This window comes from Ailuropoda melanoleuca, chromosome 1 (assembly GCF_002007445.2).
Source record: "Ailuropoda melanoleuca isolate Jingjing chromosome 1, ASM200744v2, whole genome shotgun sequence".
NCBI lineage: Eukaryota > Metazoa > Chordata > Mammalia > Carnivora > Ursidae > Ailuropoda > Ailuropoda melanoleuca.
Genome location: NC_048218.1, coordinates 4,093,641 through 4,103,040, shown reverse-complemented (window position 1 = coordinate 4,103,040; position 9,400 = coordinate 4,093,641). Strand labels below are relative to the sequence as shown.

The following is a 9,400-nucleotide window of genomic DNA, read 5'->3' as shown; positions in this document are numbered from 1 at the left end:
TCCACGGTTTTGCCTTTCCCGTGATGTCCCATAGGCGGAATCCCACAGCACGCAGCCTTCTCTGACTGGCTCCTGTCCCTTGGCGATAAGCACTTACGGTCCTTCCGTGTCTTCTCACGGCATGATGGGTCATTTCCTCTCAGCGCTGGGGGGTCTCCCATTGGCTGGATGGACCAGGTTATTTACCCATTCACCCTCTGGAAGGGCGGCTTGGTGGTCTCCAAGGTTTGGCAGTTACGCATGAGCCTGCTACGGACACCCGTGCGCAGGTTTCCTATGCACAGAAGACCATGACCGCTGGATTGTACGGGAAGAGTATATTTCGGTTTGTAAGAAATGGCCAAACGGTCTTCCAAGGTGGTTGCACCATTTGGCTTTCCCACCAGCCGTGAATGAATTGCCGTATGTCCTTGCCAGCATTTGGTGCTGGATTTCGGCTATGCTAGTCGGTATGTAGTGGCATCTGGATTGTTGCTTTAATTTGCTTTTCCCTGAAAACATACGATGTGGAGGGAAGTGAACATCTGATTAGCCTATGACTAGGGTCTTCCACGGGCATCAAAAAAGTCATCCCTCCAGCATATGTGGAATGTCAACTCTCATCCTGGGTTCTGTTTAAATAGCATACACACATATGTTAAATAAAGAGACTATTTGATATATACAAAGTATATTTTTATAAATACAAAGAATTAAAAATTTAGAAAAGGAGGTGTATCAGTTCAAAAAAAAGATCGGAATAGAACTTTGCCTTATACATTCTTTTTTTTATTTTAATGTTTTATTATGTTAGTCACCATACAGTACATCCCTGGTTTCTGATGTAAAGTTCCATGATTCATTACTTGCATATAACACCCAGTGCACCATGCAATACGTGCCCTCCTTACTACCCATCACCAGCCTATCCCATTCCCCCACCCCCCCTCCCCTCTGAAGCCCTCAGTTTGTTTCTCATGCATTATACGTTCTCTTAAATGTGCTTTGAAAGAACTGCCCCTGGGCGTTCTGGAAAATGCTCCGAAACCAGTATTGCAAGTCGGAATAGCGCTACACTAGAAAACAGAAGTAAATATTGGTAGAAAGCCTATAAATGTAAAGATGTTTCTGTGGGAAGATAAAGGAACAAAGGTGCTGTGTGCACCCAGCAGAGGGCTTAACACTTCCTGCTGGGTCATCGTCCCTTGGATATTTTTGTGGGTCCTTTGCTGCTGGTAGCAAATTTCCCTTTTTTACGGAGGGACAGACAAACTTACCTTGGGGTGGATGGTAAGAGTACATTTCGTCTTGTGAGAAAGTAGAAGGCAATGGAAAAAAGAATGTAAGGGAATGATTTAATTGTGACATTATATATAAGATCCTCAGATGCATAAGGAAATAATAGGAATCGTGTGCTCCATAGCAAAACTATTTAGATAAATAGATTATTTATTTATTTAAATCACTTCTATAAATAAAAGGTAAGTTTAAAACAAAGTTTATTATTTTGCTTAAAATTTAGTAATTTTTAGGACACCTAGGGGGCTCAGTCAGTTAAACGACTGCCTTTGGCTCATGTCATGATCCCAGGGTCCTGGGATCGAGTCTTGCATCGGGCTCCCTGCTGAGTTGGGAGTCTGATTCTCTCTCTACCCTTCCCCCCTGCTCATGATCTCTCTCCTTCTCTCTCTCTCTCAAATAAGTAAATAAAAATCTTTAAAAATAAAAATAAAATAAAATTTTGTAATTTTCAGCTCAGATCTCGTGAGTAGTAATACAAGGGGGGGAAGGCATGTGGTAAGATAAATCCCAGGAAGACGGAGTCCAAGTTGCAAGAGAAGCAGGCCCGCAGGTAGAATGGCTAGGATGGCCTAATGGACTGGAAATGAAGCAGCAGGTGATACTGGACTAAGTTCCGATGCGCTGTGCTAATGTGAGGTCCCGACGTCAGTTCTGCTGACCACGTGGCCTGTTCAGGGCTGGATGGGTCAGAGTCTGTGCCAGACATGGTCACCGCCTCTGGAGCACCTGGTCCTGCAAGAGAGACAACAGACAGGTGCCAGGAGCTGCAGCAGGAGCCTTGAAGGACAAGCCGCAGGAGCATCGCCCACCCCTCGGGCCAAGCAGGGGGGATATTGCCCACGTGAGCAGAGGCCTGGCATAGGAGAAGGAGCAATGCAAGGAATGGAGAAGCGGCCTTGGCAGAGGACAACAGAGACCCCGAGGGGGAAGAGTCTGATTTCTTCCAGTCCCCAAGGGACCCTGCGTGCAGGCAGCAGGAGGAAGCTGACCAACGCTGACAAGTACTTCCTCCTCACTAAGCGTTAGGACAGGACCAGGAAATAGAAACACGCGTGCTTATGGACAAGGACGTTCTGACAATTCTCCGGACCTGCCGTCTGCGGGTGAGGGTGAGGAAGGAGGACGTGATGTGCCGTCACCTGCTCTCGGGGCAGGGTGGAGTGAGGAGGGGCAGGGCGTGGCTTCGGCTGGTGTCTGGGCCCCTGGTGTTGCGGGCAGCCCCCTCTCCAGCCAGGCCCTGAGCTGCAGGAGAAGGAATGCGGGCTTTGGAGTCAGGCAGATGTTGCTGCGAATCCCAGCTCTCTGCTCGGCAGCTGTGCCCCTCAGGGGGGTGACTCAGCCTGGCCGGGCCTCAGTTTCCCCCTCTGCCAAATGGGCATAAGAATTGCAAAGTCAGCGTTGTCAGGACAATTACAGAGGGTGAGTGTAAAGCATCTCACACTGTCTGGCTGGTAACAGGAGCTCAAGCAATGAAAGTTGTTGTTAGTATTTGCACATTTATTTATTTATTTAAAATAGAATGTCTGTTGGGGCGCCTGGGTGCCTCAATCAGTTAAGAGTCTGCCTTCGGCTCAGTCAGGATCTCAGGGTCCTGGGACAGCGCCTGCTTCTCCCTCTCCCTCTGCTGCTGCCCATGCCTCGTACGCATTCTCTCTCTCTCTGTCAAATAAATAAATAAAATTTAAAAATAAAAGAAAATAAAAAATAAAATAAATTAGAATAGAATGTGTGTCACCTGCCCTAAAAGAATTTGAACCACAGTATATAAATCAGGACAATTCCCTTAAAGTTATAAAGTGAGAGCAGAGGCCAGGCCAGTGTCCGGAGGGCTCCTCACCCCCCCCCCCCAACGCCTGCATGTTCCCCAGGGCTTCCTGCCTCCTGCAGAGAAGTTCTAGAAGGCCTTAAAGAGACACGTGCGTTTGTATGAGTGTGTTCGCAAAGGCAGCACAGTCGCGTGGATTAAATACAGACTCAGACACGAGCATACAGCATAACACACATATGCCTGTACTCGGTGCGTAGCTTACGGACACCGAAAATCCCTCCACCTCCCTCCTTCAGCCCTCCGCCCCGACACAACGCCCTGTTGGCTTCCAACGTGCCCTTCAAGCATTTCTTTAGGTAAATACAAGCAAATAAGAAGCAGACATTCTTACTTCCCCCTCTCTTTTTGCGCAGCAGATGACGAGCCGGCTAGCCAGCGTTTTCGGCGAGCTTTCATACGCTAGGCCTGGCTCTCGGTGCTTTCGCGTGTAACCAGCTCAGCATCCAGTGGTAAATGAATTATTGACTCCGTTTCACAGATGAAGAACCCAGGAACCCAGGCACGGGGCGGTCAGGTTACCGGCCGCGGTCAGCTGTGTGCTCACCTGGTGACCCCGCGTCTGGATGCTGCCCAGCTGCCCGGCCCTCTCTCCTCTCCCCACCAGCGCCGCTCCTGCTCTCACTTTCCTTGTCCTCTCCCTCCCTCCCATCTGCTCCCCCCCTTCCCTCCCTTCTTTTCTCTTCTTTCATTTCGCTTTAAAATTAACAGTGTTTCATTCCTTCGCGTATGTGTTTGCTCTGGTTGCCGTAACCAAATACCACAAACTTAGTGGCTTAAAGCGACACAAAGTTATCGCCTTACAGTTCTGGAGGCCAGAAGTCCATCATGGGTCTCACTGAGCTAAAATCAGTATGTTGGCAGGGCTGGTCCCTTCTGGAAGCCCCATGGAAGAATTCATTGCCTTGTCTTTCCCAGCATCCGGGGGCTGCCCCCAGTCCCTGACTGACCGTCGTCCCGCATCCCTATGGCCGCAGTCACTTTTTTCAGACCTGCTTCCAGGTCCTTCTCCCCTCCCTCTGCCTCAGGCTTCGGTCAAGGACCCCTGTGATGACGCTGGGCCCACCTGGGTCAGTCGGGATACTCTCTCTCGTCTCCAAGTCCCTGATCTAATCACACATGCACAGTCCCCTTGCTGTGCAAAGTGACACAGTCCCAGGGTCCAGCGATCAGGACGTGGACATTTTGGGGAACCATTATTCTGCCTATCGTACCAGAAGAGCCGCTTATTCTTTTTTTACAGATAAGAAGTCTTCCATAGCAGGGAAATCCTGTAAATGTATGTGCTTGCTCTTCAGTTCTAATGCATATGTGACTTCTTTCCAACCTTTCATCATTATTTAAAACGCTGTGATGAATGATCTGGTACCTAATATCCCTTTGCACACACGCAAGGAGGGGTGTCGGGTAGATTCCAGAAGTCAGATTACTGGGTCAAGAAATACATATGCGTTTGTAGTTCTGATGGAAAGGGTCAGCTTGCCCTGCAGTGGGAACCCTGACCAGCGATCCCACGCCATCCCTGGGGTGCACGCGTCTCGCCTGGGGACCGCCGCCAGCCCGGGAAGAGCGCAGCATGTGCCATCACTCTCTCCTCTGGTTTGGCAGGCCATGGGGAAACGTTCTTCCATCGGCCCGCGAGACACGTCAAGGGCACGGCCTCAGTTTATTCCGCGGTGAAGTGTTTCATTCACGGGGAGGGCAGAGCTACGAGGATCTGCTGCTTTCTGATGATTCTTCACTTGGAAACAGTGTGAAACTTGAGGCCTGAACACAGCTGGTAGGTCATCCACGCACTGGCGATCCCGTATTGGACGTTTCAAGTATGTTTCTGGCCAGAACTAGACATCAGTCAATCTAGCAGAGAATGCCGATTCCACATTTTGTGTTGCTCATTGAGGAGAAAACGAAACGCTCCAGTTAATAGAGGAGAAGACTGCCTGGGGCTCCAGACCCGACACAGAAGAGCCGGCTCTGGCCTCAAGCACATGCAGGCCACCCTCCCACGCGGTGGGCACCTTGCCCGTGGGAAAAGCCGAAAGATTCCCTCAACAGACTTGAATCTAAGTGCTAGGGTGAGCATTTAATTAGGAGCCCAAAGGTCTGCTCCCCAATGAGTAGAGAGAATTTTCTGGGCCTAGAGAATTTTCTGGGCCTGGAGAATTTCAAGAGCTCATATGTTATTCAAGGTCATGACGAGTGGAAACAACCCACATGTCCAGCTAGGGCAGCATGGCCAACGACCGTCCCACGTGACCCTGCCTCCCAGCCTTCAGGGACAGTCTGCTGTCGCTCCTGCAACGTCCTGGGCCTGAGCCCTGCAGACCAAGGCAGAGAGCTCGCAGGTCCGCTCTGAGGGCTGGAACAACCCCTGAGTCACTGCCCTCCTCCCTCTGACAGCATCTTCTCACCCCAACAGTGTGTTCCAGGGTCCTGCCTCAGTTTCTTTTTAGAGTCATTCTGTGGTCAGGCAGGATAATTCCAGGAGCCCATGGTCCCCTGGCTCTTGTGAACCCCTGGTCCCCCCGTCCCTCTTTTGAGTTTTGTTAAAACGATTACTTTTCTTTCTAAACAAAGAACTCGGTTAAACTCCAATCCACCACTTTGATGGTCCTAAACACGTAAGAGTCTCAATAAAAATTGACTTGTAATGAGACAGCCTACACTGTGGTTTTCGTTTGTTTGTTTCTTTGTTCTACTATTCTGGCAGCTAAGACTAAACTTTCAGGGATCATTTCTATAGTTTGTTACTATATGGATGGCTAGTGGACTGCTGGGGTTTCTACAAACAGAGAGCCCCGAGGTCAACCCACCCCCAGCGGGAGGACCGTCCTCCATGCGACAGTGCAGGGCAGGCTCTGGGCGGGGAGCGTTCCTCTGTGGGTCTGTGTCCAGGTGACTTGAGCTCGCTCTGCTTGGTAAGCTAGAAAGTCCTCACCCTCACGCTGGGACCAGATGCCAATGCGAGTGTGATTATAAACATGTAAGCAGGTAACAAGGTCGCATGGTGGAAGACAATTTGGTGTCATTCAGAAAATCCAGAATGTGTGCAACACAACACATGAAAACATACAAGCACATGTGCACACACGCACACACACACACGCGGTGTGCACACGCATGCGCGAAACATCAGAATGAATGCACACCCTTACAATGGTGCCACGAGATCAAACTGGTTCTAAACCGGTGTGCTGAAAGCCTCATCAATGAAGATTGAAAGCGTTCCTGGGACGCCTGTGAGCACAGTCTCACTCTTGTACACCATGGAGGGGATGTAACTGGGCGTAGTCATTGGGCAAAGTCCATCTTCCATACACGTTGACCCAGCTCCTGAAATGTGTCTGTCGCTTACCCAAGGGCACAGAGGTATGCATGCTGGGTATTTATTGCAACACGTGTGTAAGAGCCAAATCTGAAAACGGCCCACATTTTTATCAGCAAAGGTTTAATTGCATAAATTATGGCACATCTGCACAACGGAGTAGGACGCAACTCCCCAAAGACTGAGGTTAATTTGTACACACTTACAGGAAAAATGTCGCAGATCTTCCTACTTCGTGTGGTAAGAAAGCACAATCGTTTTCCATTTTTGTAACAGTGCACACATGGTAGCAGGCATGATTCCAGGGGCTGGTGACGCAGGCGCTGCCCCCACAGGTGGGTACTCCCCCAGACACACAGACAATAAGCACAGACAGTGAGGGGCGCAGGGAGCCCCGTGAGCTGGGGTAGAAAGCTGTTGGCCCTGGGGCTGAAGAGCGAGGTTGGGGTTGCTAGGGAAATGGGGGTGAGAGTTTCAGAGTTAACATCGCCCTCCTCCAACTTCCCACCTGAGAGAAGCACAGGCGGGACAGGAGGTGTGGGCTCCCTGCAGCCAGGAGAGGAGCAGGTCTCCTTTTTCTCTGGCCATCTGCCCACCCCCTCGTGGGTCATTAGCTGTGGGTTGGGGTCACGGGCCCAGGGCAGGCAGGGGCCAGCTCAGGGTGGCCACGGTGAAGGCATCTCTGAGGGGGAGCACCTGAGCAGAAATCCAAAAAAGTGTGCGAGGGAGAACGTGTTTGTCCAGGAAGAGAAATTCCAGGCCGAGGGAAAAATGAATGAATGAATGAATGCATGCATGCATGAACCAACACGTGAATGAATGGAAGCCTTTCCCGACAAAAGAGAGCACCCACGAATTACTCTGTGGATGCTGCCGTGATGTTCTTCTGCATTCTGCACCCAGCCCCATCGTTCTCCCCATCTAGCTGTCAGTGAAGGTCCTGGTGTCTACCCCGCCTGCCCCGCCAGGGGTCCTGGGTCCGGTGACCAGAGTCTTCAGCCTGCCGTTCTGCCCATCTGAGGCTTCACTGCTTGCACAGAGGGCAAGGATGGTGCACACACGTGCCTTTGAGGGGTTGCTCAAGTACAGTGCTGCTCTTGGAACTTTTGGAGGGGGGTCGCTGCCAGCATGGTAGTTTCCAAAGCAGAGGAGCACCTCTTTCCAGCCTATCTGGCTGGCCCCCCAGTGCTCCCTAATACGAGGCTAACCAGGGGAGGGGGCAGTGCTCCAGAAGCTTTGCTCTGGAGGGAGGTCCTAGGAAATCCACCAGCTGTGGCAGCCCTAAGACAGCTTGCACCTGTCGTTGCTGGTGACCCCAACCCATGGCACATGACCCAGCAGAGGTCAGGCAGGGGGGCATCTGAGCAAGGAGACCTGCTCCTCTGCCTTCCTGCTTGAGCTGACGCCGTCTGTCCTGCCAGTGGGAAGAATCCACCCTCTCTGTCCTTCTCTGGGGAAAACCGGGGCAGGGAAGGGGGAGGGCTGATTCTGACCCGGACATTGAGCTTCTGCAAACATCAGTGCAAGTGACATGATGGGAAGAGCCCTGTGTTTGGCATTCACACCCCAGTGCTGCTGTTTCTGAGTTGGGCGCTCAGGGCAAATCTCTGAAGTTCTTTGATCATCAGCTTCCAGGGCACCGAGGCTTCTGATGGCTCACTCTGCCAATATCTGGGGCTTTTCTACTTCCCTTTAGTGTTTGTGATGTCTGTAGGGCTCACCTGAGGAGATAGGGTGGCAGGAGAAGCAGCTCAAGATCAGTGGTCTGCCTACTCAAATATCTGTGTGTATGTTTACCAGCGTCAATAAAGAAATATTAACCCGAGGGAAATTTCGGCTTGCAAGGAACAAAGTGACTTGCTTCCCTTACCTCTGTCCCGCAGCCCAGCTTCCAAATTCCTTTAAGAAATTCACCATGAGATTATGAAAAGGAGGATTTTTGAATTATTGCCCAAATCAGACTCTGTGGCTTCTTGAAGGATCTTCTGAAAACACGCTTTCACTCCGGAGCGCTTCTTAGGGTAGCTGGAAGACTTCAGCACAGGGAAGGCGGCTGTCCTTGTCCCTTGGTCACAAGAACCAATATCCGGTGGTGGTGGGATTGGACCCAGGTCTCCTCTGGTGATTAATCCATGTATACAACCCTATCCTATCCCTCGCCACTGGACTCTTTCCCCAGAGCTGCTGCCCCTGGAGGTTTGTTCAAACACTCTTAGAAATCCGCAGCTCAGACACATCACCTCGAAGTCTCTGGGGCTGAAGCTGTTTTCACAAGCACAGGAGAACATTCAGAGGGAGGAATTTCTCCTAAACATTACTGGCCGGGCTTCTATGCCAACAGATCTTTCCCCATATGGCAGCAAAGCCTGCCACTGTGGTCTAGACCCTTCAATTTATCCCAGGGCCAGGAAGGCTGTGGGCCATTATTCATCATCACCGTCATCATCACTGTCACCACCATTATCATTACCATCACCACCATCATCACCATCTTCACCGTCATCACCACATCACCACCATCCCCATCACCACCATCATCGTTGCCATCATCATCATTGTCATCACTGTCATCACCATCACCATCATCACCATCACCATCATCATCCCCATCATCATCGCCATCATCATCACCATCACCATCATCACCATCATCACCATCACCACGTCACCACCATCACCATCACCACCATCATCGTTGCCATCATCATCATCACTGTCATCACTGTCATCACCATCACCATCATCCCCATCATCGTTGCCATCATCATCATCACCACCATCACTATCACCACCATCACCATGTCACCACCATCACCATCAGCATCATCACCATCACCATCACCAGCGTCATCACCATCATCACCACAACACCACCATCACCATCACCACCATCACCACTGCCATCATCATCATCACCACCATCACCATCACCAACCCCATCATCACCATCATCACTTCTCAGTCCTCTT

At 50.7% G+C, this 9,400-nt stretch overlaps 1 pseudogene; it reads left to right on the top strand.

Annotated features, from left to right (window-relative positions):
* Positions 1–5,818: 5,818 nt before the first annotated feature.
* LOC117795626 lies at positions 5,819–5,987 on the top strand (annotated as a pseudogene).
* Positions 5,988–9,400: the final 3,413 nt, after the last annotated feature.